The sequence below is a fragment of the Gossypium hirsutum genome, chromosome A11, assembly GCF_007990345.1.
Source record: "Gossypium hirsutum isolate 1008001.06 chromosome A11, Gossypium_hirsutum_v2.1, whole genome shotgun sequence".
Taxonomy (NCBI): Eukaryota; Viridiplantae; Streptophyta; class Magnoliopsida; order Malvales; family Malvaceae; genus Gossypium; species Gossypium hirsutum.
Genome location: NC_053434.1, coordinates 110,648,035 through 110,665,624, shown reverse-complemented (window position 1 = coordinate 110,665,624; position 17,590 = coordinate 110,648,035).

Genomic DNA, 17,590 nt, shown 5'->3' with positions numbered 1-17,590 from the left:
AGGGAACAAATCGAAGAAGCAGATTTGGCGTCTCTATGTTCAACGGAGAGCAGATCTAAGATATCAACATGACAATCATGAGTTTGCAAGTAGCAGATTGAAGACCAGGAACCGATAAGACTAGGCAAATTTGGTCTACTTTTATAGTCTTTGCTCGATTTCTATTACATAGCAATGAGAAAAGAGGGGCAGCTGTAGACACTCAATTTTGCCCGAGCCCAGAAATAAGTCCAAAAACAAAACCCCCCCAAAAAAAAAGAAGTCCAAGATTATAAATATAATTTGGCCCGATCAGAATGGCCCATTACTTGAAAAGATTTAAGGTCCATCTACAAGCTTGACTCATATGGAAATATAATCTTCAATGATATGCAATCTTAGATGTGATATGCAATCTTAGAAGATATGATTTTGTAATCTTAGAGATTTAATTTGTAGATACCTTTTAATCTTAACCGTTGATGTAATTGATCTGTACCGTTGGATTTGGGGAGGCTCAACTATAAATAGAGGCCTCTCCCCTCATTGTAAAACAACTTGACTACACTTGAGTTTTGGGAAACAATAAGAATTCTTGAGAGCATTCACTCAAATTTCTCTCCCTCTTGCGTTCTTATTTTCTACGGTTTGTTCTTATTTATTCTTTGTTCATCTTCGTTTTCAACCTTTTTATTTAATCCCTATCTCCTTAATTTTTTTTAATTCTCTTTTATATTTTATTTTTTAATAATTTTAGTATTTATATCAAATTATTTTTTATTAAATTCTATATTATTCATTGTTTTAAAAAATATATTTCATTTAATTGAAAAAGTTTTTTTCTTAAATAAGGCAATGTTTGGTGTACGACCCAATCCTTGCCCGGGCCCAATATGACCCCAAAACCCAACAACCTCCAAAGCCCAAACCTAAATGCACCTACCCAAACCTAGCCCAAAAAACTAAACATTTGCAGCAGCAAAAACCCCAGCCCCTCTTTCAGCCGTCGCTCCTCAAGTGCTTGGGTAGCATGTTCAAACGCTTGACCATCACGTGCACCACCCACACCTGACACACCTGCAACAGAGACAAAAACAATAGTAAGAGAAAGCATGCGAGGGATGGGGGAAAGAATAAACAAAAGAATGAAAACAAAAAATAGGAGATGAATGTTTCGTAGATCGACTTTAAAAAGCCAAAATCTATCATTTTAAAGGGGAGATTCGATATACAAAAATGTATCACGCATATTAAGCAATCAAAAAGCAAAAAAGGAGAAAAGGTTGATTTCGATTTCTATTTTCATGTTCTTTTCGTATTTTTTACATTTCATATCATATTTTTTTAACATTTATTCTCTAAACAAAAAGGAAGTAAAACAATTACCTGGACCGTACCGGAGTCGCGTCGTCGGAGCCTCATCTCCGTCGGCGGAGCCGATTCTAAAGGGGGTAAAAGGATCTCCTTCCTTCTTGTCTTCGGGCTAAAGGAAACGTGGCCTTTGAATGGCTCTGAAACGGGCCCAAAAACGTTCCTTGTGGTTTTAACCACCACCCATGGTGGAGTCGGGACGACGGCGGCAAGGATGGGTCTTAAAACCCTAGCCAAAAGGAGAGAAACGGGGGGAGAAAAAGGGAGAGAAAGCAAAAAAAAAAGCTTTCTGTTTTGTTTAAAAAAAGAGCTGGAAATGTAGTAAAAAAAAGAGAAGATTTTGATTTAAATGATGATGTTGAAGTGACGTTGTTTGGTATAGCGGGAGGTTTGTGCACTCTCCCTAAAAGGAAGATTTATGCAATTAGTCCTTCCCTTTTCAACCCCCATTCAATCAGCTCAATTTTCTGTTTTCTTTTGTTTTTAAATTTAGCCCTCAAATCCTATTTGGTTTTCGTTTTTATCCTTAACTAACTTTTCAGTATTTATACTTTTATGCCTCGAATTTTAATTTATTTTTAGCCATGACCTAAATCTATTTAATTCACTTATTAACCTATTTTTGTTTGTTTCATTTACATATTATTTCAAATATTTTATATGTTACTTATTTACATCTATTCTAACTTATTTTTATGTGTTGATTGTTCACATTCTTATTATTTATCTTAACTTGCTTTATGTATATATATGTTACCCTAATCTATTTTGTATGTATTATTTATCTTAAACTTCGTATATGCTATTTAATTATATCGTTTTATATGATAATCGCGTTAAATTTTTTGTATTATTTGTTATAAACTTTTCTACTATTATTAATTTTAAAATTTCATATGTTATTTATATTAAACTATTGTATATATCTTTTATATGTTAATGATTTTAGATTCTTTTATTGTTATTTGTTTTGAACTTTCTATATATTACTTATTTTTTTAAAAAAATTTTACTTTGTATTATATTTATATATAAATTTTCATTCAAGCTCTTTTATACATTTTTATTTTATCATATGTATATATATTATTTATATTAAACCCTTTTTTATCATTGTTATTATTCTTATTTTTATTGCTATTATTTTTAATATTATTATTGTTATATTTAGTATTATTATTGCATACATCATAATTATTATTGCTGTTATTATAGTTTTTTTTTTACACTTACGTATTTCTTTTATATATAATACATTGATTCCATTTCATCATTTTTATTATTTATTCGTTTATACTTTTATATAATTTCAAACTTTGAATTCTTTATTATTTGTATCATTATTTTATTTAATACAATACTTATTTATATTTATATTATTATCATTCTTTTAAATTACAAATTTGTGTGCTTTCTATAGTAAAGCAACATTCTGTATTTGGAAATTTAGGAAATCGTGCCCTAATTTACTGGGTTTCTATTTTTCTCGTTTAACCTAAATAACGGCATATTCTTTTAAATCATAATACGAGTGTTAAATAAAATACTTACTCTTTGATATTTGAGGTGTTGTGTCCTAACTCATTGGATATGACATCTTATTACCTCGAGATAAGATTTTTTTTTTGCAAGTAAGGCAATGCTTGGTGTTTCGAAATTTTTAGAAAGTAGTGCCCTAACTTATTGGGTTGCCACTTTTCTCGTTGAATTCGAATAATTAAGTACACTTCTAAGTTTTTTAGGTTTTCTAAATGCAAGCCACTATCTTGGAATTTCAAAGCAATATGTCCTAACTTATTGGATATAGCGTTTTGCTGTTTCGAGATAGGAATTTCAAAAAAGGTTAACTTAATGTCAATACTTTGACGCGAGTGAATCCTAATTTTCAAAGTTAAAATATTTTAAAGAGGACTACATCTCAAAATTTTTTTTAATTTCCGACATTAAAGACATTTGATAATCAATTAGGTACCAATTTTTGGGCGTTACGAGGGTGCTAATCCTTCCTTGTACGTAACCGACTCCCGAACCCATTCTTTTATTTTGTGGACCAAAACTAATGATTTTAAAACAAAATGTTTTAAAGGTGATCCAATCACACCTAAAAAGACTGGTGGCGACTCCCGTTTTTATTTTTAAAATCGATTCCCATTTTCCAAAACCCGATTTGAAAATGGTTTCGACAGCTTGGCGACTCCATTGGGGATGAATAAAAGAGTCAAGCCGTGTAATTGCTTATTCTTTGTCTTAATGTCGAAAATTGAAAATTTTAAAATTTAATTCTCTTTGCATTACATGTGTTTGTATTATTGCATGTGTTGCTATATCCTGATACGCACTGCATTTGCATGACCGTTGTGGTGACACCCTTAAGTGGGAGTGAGAAGCTATGCCTTCGTGAGGTTTTCGCCTCCGTGCAAGATAGTAGATCACTTTCGGGATACGTCCGAACCTATGGTTTCGTGAGATTTTCATCTCCGTGTAGCCATAGGAAAATGTATTCCCCTGAACCGAACTCGATTCAAATGAGCCTATAATGGGTGAGAATCGAGGAATCTGCTGATTCAGGTACCTCAAACTTTAGAACCAACCTCATATAGAAAAACCGTAAGAAAACAACTTAGTTAGGATTAAACCTTAGATATTACCCTTATAAACTATCGTTGAGATTTATTGATATCATGCAATACTGACTACTTCTTTTCTTTTGTTTGCATGTCATTTTACATTTATAAAGGTATCGATTCACGGTCAGTTTCTAAGTTAGGAAGTTTTATTATGGAGAACGGACTTCTTGATCGAGTGGAAGGCAATGTTAACGTCCATAGATGGTCCGAGCAAACTCAACTAGAAAAGGGAGATAGTATAGCTGAGGGATACATATCGGAGTTGTCAAATTACACTCGTATTAGCGTCACGCAGAATAATCTCCAAGAGCTTAAAGAAATTTGGGATCAGTGGGGCAATGGGACCAAGCAGTTATTCTACGATAACTATGGAGACTTACCTTACTTGCTTGATGTTCAAATAGACGAGCACTTATTCCGAGCCCTTGCTCAGTTTTGGAACCCGGCGTACAGTTGCTTCACTTTTGGGGAAGTAGACATGGTACCTACTGTGGAAGAGTACACTGCTTTACTTTGTTGTCCCCGGTTTCAGAATGATAGGATCTATTCCCGAGGTCCCTGTGTCCCTACCTTTTGGAAGAAATTGATGATTACTACGAGGATGAGCGAGCAGTGGGCCACAGCCCGAATTATAGAAAAGGGTGAGTGCAAGTGCATTTCGTGGGATGCTTTGAAAGATTTGATTCTGACACACCCTGATGAGACAAAGAAGGTAGATGTTTTTGCCTTAAGTTTATATGGATTGATGGTTTTCCCTAGGGCTTTGGGATATGTGGATGAGGCAACCACCGATCTTTTTCATCGACTCAGTAAAAAGGTCACTTCTGTCCCTGCAATTTTGGCGGAAACATTTAGGTCTTTAGGTGCATGTAGAAGGGCTGGTGCTGGCAGGTTCATAGGGTGTGCTCAGTTGCTTTTGGCTTGGTTCTACAGTCATTTTCGGTTGATAGATAGGGTGGTTTGTCGAGTTTTCTTTGAGGATTACTCACCGTTGAAAGATATAGTAGCTTCAACTAGGAGAGTTGATGTTCCAGAAGAGAATTAGACAGCGCTACTTCAGAACCTTCAGTCGAAAGATGTCGAGTGGAGGACTCCGTGGATGACGCCTGGTGAGGTTCTTTACCGATGCGGTAGTTTTGATTGGGTACCCCTATTGGGAATTTGGGTGCCATTGGCTATGCCCCTTTGCTCGTACTGAGGCAGCATGGATTGAGACAGTTCATACTAGCGACTCAGGGGTTGGCTCAAAGTGAGTTTGTATATAGAGGAGCCAATTACAAGAGGAGGGTTAGTGAAGTTTCTAGTGCTTGAAAGAAGACTTGTCGATTGAGAGGAGTAGCTATTAGCCTCGCTACGACACCGGAATACATAAAATGGAGACGTAGAAGGGTTAATGATAATATCCCTAAGCCAAGTATGGAAGGAGCTCGACCAATGGAGGAATATTTGCAAGTAAGGCCCTTAGAGTTAGAAATTATAAAGCAGGAGTTCGAGAGACAAAGCTTGGAATTCGAGAGGAGGGTAGCAAAGCTCGAGGAATAAAAGATGTACTTGAGTTTAGAAGTTGATGTTCAGAAGATGAAAGTTGAGAAAGAGAGGAAAGAAAAAAGAAAGATTGGGGAAGATCGAGATGATCTAAAGTAGCATTACAAAAGGGCACAAGTAGCCTTGAGGAGGGCGAAAGTAGGAGGATCTTCAGATCAGTTGTAGAAGGAGGTCCAAGAGGAAAAGACTAGAGCTGAGTACTGGGAGAGGAAATTCCAAGAGATGCAGGTGCAGAATTTGGCATTAGAGGAAGAGAATAAAGGATTGAAGACCAAGGTAATGGAACTTGGAAAATCCCTGCGTTGGCACCAAAACCATAATTCTACGATTGAGTTAAAGGAGCTAAGAAGCAAGGTTGAAGATTTGGAGGAGGCGTGGTATGACGGTGAACTCTGGGTTGAGCAGCTCAAGGCGCAAAAGGATTATCTGAGGGGAGAGCTACACCAGGCTAAAGAACAGGTTAGAAAAAGGGATCATGTCATTGATGAAGCCATAGCCCAGATTCGAGAGGTTGCTGAGTATGTGCAAGACTTGGCAATTCGAGCTGGCGTTTTGAGTCTGATGTATTCATCATCGTCAGATGTAGGACGAGAGTTAGCCTTTTTATTAGATAGAGTTAAAGCTTTGGGCCTTGGGGCGAAAGCGTATTTGTAATCCTCTTATATGTAAAGATATTCTTTTTCTAAATAAAATTTTCTAAATGAAGTTGAACCAGAATCGATATTCTTTTTGCATTCATGCATTTGCATCTCATAACATTTCATCACATCATTTGCATTCAAAGTTATAGAAAGACCCTGATAAGCTGAAGTTTACTTTCTAAAGGTAGAAAAGAAAACCTGGAAATCACATATCCTTACGGCACTCGTACTAAAACTAAGAACATGGATCAAAGGTTCGAGCAATTACAAAAAGATATGCAAGATCAAATGCAAGAGCAGTTGGCCAAAATGCAGAATGAAATGAGGGAGCAGATGCAAGAGGCTCAGAGAAACATGATGGTTGAAATGACTCAGCTACTTAGAGCCATTGATAAAGGAAAAGCTCTCATGGCGATCACTGAAGAAGAGAATGAAGGTCCTCCTCCGGGTTTTACCCCGCTTCATATGCCCCTGCAAACCGAGGCACCTCCTAGAAGGCCATCTGTCACAGTGAGGCCTCAACATAGGCCAGTGGATGCTGGAATCCCCATAAATTCCCATCTGGGTTGGGAAATAATTTGGGTGATAGCTCGGTCAACCCTATTACTCCTGATCTGGATTTAATGGAGAAGGAAAGAATGGCCACTGAATCCTCGAAACAATTGGAAGATCGTTGCAGGTGATTAGAGGAGAAGTTTAGGGTTTTAGAAGGCGCTGGCAATTATCATGGGATCGATGCCAAAGACTTAAGTTTGGTTCCAGATTTGGTGCTTCCTCATAAATTTAAGATGCCAAAGTTTGAAAAGTACAACGGGACTACTTGCCTAGAGGCACACATAACAATATTTTGTAGAAGGATGACTGGCTATGTGAACAACGATCAACTATTGATCCATTATTTTCAGGACAGCCTAATGGGAGCGGCGGCTAGGTGGTACAATCAGTTGAGCCGTGCAAGAATCGGCTCATGGAGAGATCTTGCACAAGCTTTCATGCAACAGTATAACCATGTGACTGATATGACGCCAGATAGGATCACACTTCAAAACATGGAGAAAAAACCTAATGAAAGTTTTAGGCAATATGCACAACGATGGAGGGAGGTGGCAATACAAGTACAACCACCATTGTTGGAAAAGGAAACCACCATGTTATTTATTAATACTTTGAAGGCGCAATTCATCACACATATGATTGGAAGTACCACGAAAAGTTTCTCGGATATAGTTATGGCGGGTGAGATGATTGAGAATGCCGTGAGAGGCGATAAAATCGAGGGGGAAGTGGCTAAAAGATCGACCCCAAGGAGAACAGACAATGAGGTAAATAACATGAACAACTTCAATTCCAGGGTAATCACAGTTGAACAACCTAAATCAGCTACGGGTGAACAACAAAGTACTCAAAGATAGGAATCGGGTACAAATAGAATTCGGAGAGGATGCAATTCACTCCTATCCCGGTGACATATCGTGAGCTTTATCAAAGCTTATACGATGTACATGCCATTGATCCGTTTCACTTGAAACCGTTGCAGCCACCATACCCCAAATGGTATAATACAAATGCTAAATGTGAATATCACGCGGGAATATCGGGGCATTCAATTGAAAACTGCACTAGGTTCAAGAAGGTCGTGGAGAGGCTCATCAAAATGGGGGTTGTGAAATTTGATAGTACCCCTAATACTGAAAGCCCGTTACCAGATCATGGAAATCAAGGAGTGAATGCCATTGATGAAACAAAGAAAAGAAAAATCAAGGAAGACATTGCTGAGGTGAAGACACCTATGAAGGTAATATGGGAGGAGATGGTAAGGAGAGGTATGCTGACTTCTAGAAAAGGAGGAGAAGGAATAGAGAACCATTGTGAGTTCCATGGGGAGGGGGGTCATATGATCCAAAATTGTGAAGAGTTCAAGGTCATGGTACAAGGCCTTATAGTTAACAAAGAGTTGCAGGTTTCTGAGGGTAATCTTATGAAGGACAAATATGTGTGCTGGAGAATGAACGACAAAGAACCAACCAACTGAGAATTATTATTTCCTTGCTAGGGAAAAATAAGAAGGGGTCGCAAACTGGGCCCAAAATAGTAATCCATAAACCCAATCCTTTCCTTACAAGGATGATAGGAGGGTGCCATGGAGCTATGACTGCAACATAACAATACCTGAGGGGGAGAGTATAGCTAGCGCATCTAGGGGCACGCAAAATAAAGGTTCCCATACACGAAGTGGGAAATGTTATGACGGGGGGAATATCATAGTAGAGCCCCAAAGACGAAAGATGTCGAGGCTGAAAGGAAGAAGGAGACTGAAGTACTCATCAATGAGCCGGTAAAGGAGGAAGAGGTTAAGGAGTTTTTAAAATTCCTGAAACATAGCGAGTATAGTGTGGTCGAGCAGTTGCGCAAGCAGCCGGCGCGTATATCAGTGTTAGCCCTACTCTTGAATTCTGAGGTACATCGAGATGCATTGTTAAAGGTGCTTAACGAAACATATGTTACCCATGACATATCCGTTAACAAGCTAGACCGGTTAGTAAACAACATTAGTGCTGACAATTTCATTTATTTTAATGATGATGAAATTCCACCTGGGGCATAGGGTCAACCAAAGCCCTACACATCACTACTCGGTACAAAGGATACACACTTCCAAGTATACTCGTGGATAATGGGTTTACTTTAAACGTCTTGCCGCTATCCACCCTGAACAGATTTCCCATTGACAGTTCGCATATGAAAACGTGTCATAATGTGGTAAGAGCCTTTGATGGAACTGAAAGAAAAGTAATGGGATGAGTTGACATCCCTCTGGAGATTGGGCCGAATACGTATGAAGTTGATTTCCTAGTAATGGATATCAAGCCCTCCTACAATTGTTTATTGGGGAGACCATGGGTACACTCGGCAGGAGCGGTGCCCTCTTCATTGCATCAAAAATTAAAGTTAGTGACAGATGGTCGCTTAATAACCATCAATGCGGAAGAGGACATCATAGCGGCAGTTACCAGCAAGGCCCCTTATGTTGAGGCAAATGAAGAGGCTATTGAATGTTCTTTCCGCTCTTTAGAGGTTATTAATGCCACCTTCATTTTGGAAGGAAGCAAAGTGCCGGTACCCAAAATGTCTGGAGCCACAAGGATGGCCCTACAAATGATGATGGGGAAATGAGCATTGCCGGGAAAAGGGCTAGGAAGACAGTTGCAAGGAGGGGTTCAAATCCAAAAACTGATTGAGAAGAAGGACCGCTTTGGCTTAGGCTTCAAGCCAGACCACAAGCACAAGAGGCAGGAAATAGAGAAGCGCCAAGCGAGAAGAAAGGCGCGTTTAAATGGAAGAGAAGTGGAGTGGGAACCGATGACATTCCCACTTATATCCAAATCCTTCAAATCGGGAGGACTGCTGATAAAAGAAAGTCATCAAGTTAATGTTGTGCACAATGAAGGATCGGAGCAAGGAAGCCTCGAGGGCATTCGCCCTTACGAACCGGGGAGCTCTCTGAATAATTGGACTGCGGAAGACCTTCCTGTAGTCTTTAAGAATTTTTCAGAGTAATTCTCAAAACATGTCTGTTACTCTAGGGCCTAGGAGTAGTAAGATTATATTCGCGAAATAGGCTTATGTTCATCTATAATTATTTAAATAAAACATAACTTTTTATCAATTTAAACGAGTATTGTTCTATTTTTATCGGCCAATATTCCTTCAAATTCTAGCAATTCTTATTCTTTTATTCATAGAACATAAATAATCATTCTTCGATTCATTCATTCTTTGTATATTCTTTCATACCCGCACAGGTCCCTAGATATCAACGATATGAGCACTAATACTACAGCTCCTAATTTCTCTAGCAAGCAAGACATGGGTTTAGAGGAACCTCAGGATTTTGAAGATGTTCAAGATTGTGACGTATCTCTCGATCTGTTAAGAATGGTTAAGCAGGAGGAGAAGCAAATCATGCCACATGAGAAAGAGGCAATAGAGAATATAGCCCTAGAGGAAGAGAAGGAGTTGAAAATCGGAACCCTAATTGGCGTGGACACAAGGCATGGTCTGGTTGAGTTGCTTCGAGAGTTTAAAGATATCTTCGCCTGGTCATATCAGGATATGCCTGGATTGAGTACTGACATTGTGGTACATTGTCTTCCGATAAGACAGGATTGTAAGCCAGTCCAACAGAAGTTGCGAAGAATGATGCCAGATATCGTTTTGAAAATAAAGGACGAAGTCAAGAAGCAGTTTGATGCGGGATTCTTGCAAGAAGTGAAGTACTCCGAATGGGTAACTAACATTGTGCCTGTTCCCAAGAAGGATGGGAAAGTACGACTGTGTGTTGATTACAGAGACTTGAATAAAACAAGCCTAAAGGATAATTTTCCTTTACCCCACATTGACACTTTAGTAGATAACACAGCGGGATATACATTGTTCTCCTTTATGGATGGTTTCTCAGGATACAACCAGATAAAGATGCATCCAGAGGACATGGATAAGACCACATTTATAACCTTGTGGGGCACCTTTTGCTATAAAGTAATGCCATTTAGACTAAAAACGCAGGGGCAACGTACCAAAGGGCCATGGTGAACTTGTTCCACGACATGATGCATAAGGATATTGAGGTATACGTTGATGATATGATTGCCAAGTCGCGTACGGAAAAAGAGCATATTGAGGTCTTGAGAAGATTGTTTGTAAGGTTGAGAAAATTTCAGTTGAAGCTCAATCCAGCAAAGTGTACCTTTGGAGCCAGATCCGGAAAGTTGTTAGGCTTCGTAGTCAGTGAAAAAGGAATTGAAGTCGACTCAGACAAGGTCAGAGCCATACAAGAATTACCTCCACCACGTACTCAAAAGAAGTTCGAGGATTCCTAGGAAGGTTGAATTACATTGCTCGGTTCATTTCACAACTAACCGAGAAATGTGATCCTATATTTCGCCTCCTCAGAAAGCATAATCAAGGTATTTGGGATGGGGAATGCCATAATGCTTTTGAAAAGGTCAAACAGTATTTGTTGAATGCTCCAGTATTGTCTCCACCCAGCCCAAATAAACCAATAATACTGTACTTATCAGTGTTTAGTAATTCTATGGGATGTGTGCTTGGTCAGCATGATGAGTCAGGAAAAAAGGAGAAGGCAATCTATTATCTCAGTAAGAAATTCACTGACTGTGAGATGAGATATTCACCGATTGAAAAGTTATGTTGTGCTCTGATTTGGACAACTCGGAGATTAAGACAGTACATGCTATACCATACCACTTGGCTCATCTCAAAGCTTGATCCATTGAAATACATGATGGAGTCAACGGCTCTGAATGGAAGAATGGCGAGATGGCCAATTTTGCTTTCAGAATTTGATATAATCTACATAAGTTAGAAGGCTATAAAAGGAAGTGCGATAGCAGATTTCTTAGCCAGTAGGGCTCTAGAGGATTATGAGCCATTGAACTTCGATTTTCCAAATGAGGAGTTGATGTGTATAGCAATGACTGAAAATTCTTCTTGGAGGCTCAATTTTGATGGGGCTTCTAATGCAGTCGGAAATGGAATTGGGGCAATCTTGGTATCTCCGAATGGCGTTCATTATCCTTTTATGTGCAAGTTGGAATTTGATTGCACAAACAATATGGCTGAATATGAAGCATGCATCATGGGACTTCAAGCAGCTATAGAGCGAGGTATAAAAACCCTAGAAGTATATGGAGATTCGGCGTTGGTTGTTTATCAGCTTAGAGGTGAATGGGAAACAAGGGACCCTAAATTGATTAATTATCAAAAGGTAGTTTTGGGGTTACTTGAGGAGTTTGATGACATCACCTTCAATTATCTCCCACGAGACGAAAATCAGATGGCAGACGCTTTAGCAACCTTGGCCTCAATGATTAAGGCGAATAAAGAAGAAGAGATAAGACCAATTCAAATGAGTGTCTACGAGGCTCCAGCACATTGTTGCAACATTGAGAAAGAAGAAGAGGATGATAACCCTTGGTATCAGGATATATTACGATATGTGAGGGATCATAAATACCCTAAACCGACTAATGAAAATGACAAACGAACGTTGAGAAGGCTAGCATGCGACTATGTCTTGGACGGGGATATCCTGTACAAGAGAAGGAAAGACCATGTACTTTTGAGATGTGTTGATGCTATGGAAGCTAAGCTAATTTTAGAAGAAGTTCATGAAGGCGTATGCGGGACACATGTAAATGGGTTCACGATGGCTAGACAAATCATGAGATTTGGATATTATTGGTCTACCATGGAAGGGGATTGTATCAACTACGCCAAGAAATGTCATAAATGTCAGATTTACGGAGACAAGATACATGTACCACCTTCAGCTCTACATGTTATGACTTCTCCATGGCCCTTTTCCATGTGGGGCATGGATGTCATTAGACCAATATCACCGAAAGCTTCGAATGGACATCGACTTATCTTTGTAGTAATTGACTACTTCACAAAATGGGTAGAGGCCACTTCTTATGCAAATGTTACTAAGTCGGCTGTGAGTCGATTTTTGAAGAAAGAGATCATTTTTTGGTATGGGATGCCTGAAAGGATCATATCAGACAATGCATTGAACTTGAACAACAAAATGATAGCAGAAGTTTGCGACCAGTTCAAGATTAAGCATCACAATTCTTCCCCCTATCGTCCAAAAATGAATGGGGCAGTAGAAGCTGCCAACAAGAACATTAAGAAAATAGTGGGGAAGATGACTGAGACCTATAGAGATTGGCATGAGAAGTTACTGTTTGCACTCCTGGCCTATCGAACATCTGTCAGAACCTCTACTGGGGCAACTCCATTCTCGTTAGTTTATGGGATGGAAGCAGTATTACCTATTGAAGTAGAAATACCTTCTCTTCAAATTTTGAAGGAAGTAAAGTTAGATGAAGCTGAGTGGGTTCAATCCCGGTATGACCAGTTGAACTTGATTGAGGAAAAGAGGCTAAAAGCCATTCGACATGGTCAGATGTACCAGAAGCGAATGATGCGAGCTTATGACAAGAAAGTTAGACCAAGAAAATTTCATGAGGGAGACCTTGTACTGAAAAAGATTCTTCCTATTCAAAAGGATTTTAGAGAAAAATGGATGCTGAATTGGGAAGGGCCGTATGTCATGAAGAAAGCTTTCTCCGGTGGTGCATTGATCTTAGCAGAAATGGATGGGAAAAGTTTACCCAATCCAGTGAACTCGGACTCAGTTAAAAAATACTTTGTCTAAAAAGAATCTAAGGTGAAAACTCGCAATAGGCGCCTTGAGATTTTAAAAAAAAAAAGGAGAGGCCAAGGTGAAAACCCGCAAAGGGCACCTTGTGACCAAAGGGGTTTTGAGTTGAAAACCTGAAAGGGCAGCTCAAATTTTGAAGAGTACACAGTGATCTTGTTATAAAGAGCGAATAATGCTGCAAACCGAGGTATTAACGAATTACTTTAGATCTTTTAAACATATTTTGAACTCAAGAAAGACTTCATGGAGCTGGTGTATAGGCACTCAAGCGGCGATATCTAGAGGATCTAACTTCTATCTTGTTTGATATCTTTAGATTCTATTTCCTCTAGAAGATAGGCTAGCAGATTAATTCCCTTTTGTATCTTTTTGATAAATCATTCAAATCTAATTATTCTTAAAAATTTATTTGTCTTTCACTATGTTGCATTGAAATAATGATAGATGAACTAAATATGTTCACAAATGAAGTTTTGCATATTACTCTAAAATTTCCAGAAACTAAAATAGGACAATTGTTCGAGAAATTCACGTAAGTAAGTGATGAAAGAACTCGAGGAATTCTTTTCTTCCAGTCCAAAAGGAAAATAGACAAAGTCGATAATTCAGTTCTTACAGACATCCTCAATAGATCGTAGCATTGAAGGACGGCTTACAGGCTGAGCATGAATGAAACTTTGAGAAAAGAAAGGCAAATGAAGGAATGAATGATGATGTCTTGGATAGGGGGCGTATTCATGACATTCTGCATCATAACATGTCTAATTAGGAACATTTGACTCACTTCAAGCATAGCATCCTAAATTATCAAGCATAATCATTTTACAGGTTATCAGAGACGGCGCGCTTTAAAACCCAAAGCAGTAGGGTAATAGGCTGCAGCATAGCAGATCTCGCCTTTAGATGTTTATGCTGAAGCAGATCCAAGATGGTTTGGTATCCTTGTGCTTACAAGGAGCAGATCGAAGACATAGCTGATTCGGCTTTCACGTATTTACGATGAAGCAAATCTAAGATGATTTGTCGTCTCTATATTGTCAGAGAACGAATCGAAGTTTGGCATCTTCAATTTGATAGAGAGCAAACACATAGCAGATCTCGCCTTCGGATGTTTATGCTGAAGCAGATCCAACATGGTTTGGTACCCTTGTGCTCACAAGAAGCAAATCGAAGACATAGCTGATTTGGCTTTCACGTGTTTACGATGAAGCAAATCTAAGATGATTTGTCATCTCTGTAGTGTCAGAGAACAAATCGAAGTCTAGCATCTCCACTTCAATGGAGAGCAGATACATAGCAGATCTGACCTTCAGATGTTTATACTGAAGCAAGATCCAAGATGGTTTGGCGTCCTTATGTTTACAAGGAACAAATCGAAGACATAGCAGATTTGACTTTCAGATGTTCCCACACCAAAGCAAATCCAAGATAACAGATCTGGCATCTCCATTTCGACGGAGAGCAGATACATAGCAGATCCAACCTTCAGATGATTTCATTGAAGTGGATCTAAGATGATTTGGCGTCTCTGTATTAGACGGGGAGCAGATCAAAGATAGCAGAAATCGCCTTCCTGAGTTGTAGTGAAGCAGATTGAAGCCGTCAAGAGGCCATTTAAAGAAGATCAAGGATCAAGAACTCAAAACTCGGCGAGCCCGGGCAAAATTGGTCTTTTTATAGTCTTTGCACCATTCTCGTTACACGACAATAAGCAAAGAGAGGCAGCTGTACGACCCAATCCTTGCCCAGGCCCAGTATGACCCCAAAACCCAACAACCTCCAAAGCCCAAACCTAAATGCACCTACCCAAACCTAGCCCAATTCAAAATACTAACCCAAAAAACTAAACATTTGCAGCAGCAAAAACCCCAACCCCTCTTTTAGCCGCTGCTCCTCAAGTGCTTGGGCAGCACGTTCAAACGCTTGGCCATCACGTGCACCACCCACACCTAACACACCTGCAACAGAGACAAAAACAACAGCAAGAGAAAGCATGCGAGGGATGGGGGAAAGAATAAACAAAAGAACGAAAACAAAAAATAGGATATGAATGTTTCGTAGATCGGCTTTAAAAAGCCAAAATCTATCATTTTAAAGGGCGGATTCGATATACAAAAATGTATCACGCATATTAAGCAATCAAAAAGCAAAAATGGAGAAAAGGTTGATTTCGATTTCTATTTTCATGTTCTTTTCGTATTTTTTACATTTCATATCATATTTTTTTTAGACATTTATTCTCTAAACAAAAAGGAAGTAAAACAATTACCTGGACCGTACCGGAGTCGCACCGTCGGAGCCTCATCTCCGTCGACGGAGCCGATTCTAAAAGGGGTAAAAGGATCTCCTTCCTTCTTGTCTTCGAGCTAAAGGAAACGTGGCCTTTGAATGGCTCTGAAATGGGCCCAAAAACGTTCCTTGCGATTTTAACCACCACCCATGGTGGAGTCGGGACGACGGTAGCAAGGATGGGTCTTAAAACCCTAGCCAAAAGGAGAGAAACAGGGGGAGAAAAGGGGAGAGAAAGCAAAAAAAAAGCTTTCTGTTTTGTTTAAAAAAAGAGCTGGAAATGTAGTAAAAAAAGAGAAGATTTTGATTTAAATGATGATGTTGAAGTGACGCCGTTTGGTATAGTGGGAGGTTTGTGCATTCTCCCTAAAAGGAAGATTTATGCAATTAGTCCTTCCCCTTTTCAACCCCCATTCAATCAGCTCTATTTTCTGTTTTCTTTTGTTTTTAAATTTAGCCCTCAGATCCTATTTGGTTTTCGTTTTTATCCTTAACTAACTTTTCAGTATTTATACTTTTATGCCTCGAATTTTAATTTATTTTTAGCCATGACCGAAATCTATTTAATTCACTTATTAACCTATTTTTGTTTGTTTCATTTACATATTATTTCAAATATTTTATATGTTACTTATTTACATCTATTCTAACTTATTTTTATGTGTTGATTGTTCACATTCTTATTATTTATCTTAACTTGCTTTATGTATATATATGTTACCCTAATCTATTTTATATGTATTATTTATCTTAAACTTCGTATATGCTATTTAATTATATCGTTTTTTATGATAATCGCGTTAAATTTTTTGTATTATTTGTTATAAACTTTTCTACTATTATTAATTTTAAAATTTCATATGTTGTTTATATTAAACTTTTGTATATATCTTTTATATGTTAATGATTTTAGATTCTTTTATTGTTATTTGTTTTGAACTTTCTATATATTACTTATTTTTTAAATTTTTTTTACTTTGTATCATATTTATATATAAATTTTCATTCAAGCTCTTTTATACATTTTTATTTTATCATATGTATATATATTATTTATATTAAACCCTTTTTTATCATTGTTATTATTCTTATTTTTATTGCTATTATTTTTAATATTATTATTGTTATATTTAGTATTATTATTGCATTCATCATAACTATTATTACTATTATTATAGTTTTTTTTTACACTTACGTATTTCTTTTATATATAATACATTGATTCCATTTCATCATTTTTATTATTTATTCGTTTATACTTTTATATAATTTCAAACTTTGAATTCTTTATTATTTGTATCATTATTTTATTTAATACAATGCTTATTTATATTTATATTATTATCATTCTTTTAAATTACAAATTTGTGTGCTTTCTATAGTAAAGCAACATTCTGTATTTGGAAATTCAGGAAATCGTGCCCTAATTTACTGAGTTTCTATTTTTCCCGTTTAACCTAAATAACGGTATATTCTTTTAAATCATAATACGAGTGTTAAATAAAACACTTACTCTCTGATATTTGAGGTGTTGTGTCCTAACTCATTGGATATGACATCTTATTACCTCGAGATAAGATTTTTTTTTTGCAAGTAAGGCAATGCTTGGTGTTTGAAAATTTCGAGAAAGTAATGCCCTAACTTATTGGGTTGCCACTTTTCTCATTGAATTCGAATAATTAAGTACCCTTCTAAGTTTTTTAGGTTTTCTAAATGCAAGCCACTATCTTGGAATTTCAAAGCAATATGTCCTAACTTATTGGATATAGCGTTTTGCTGTTTCGAGATAGGAATTTCAAAAAAGGTTAACTTAATGTCAATACTTTGACGCGAGTGAATCCCAGTTTTCAAAGTTAAAATATTTTAAAGAGGACTACATCTCAAAATTT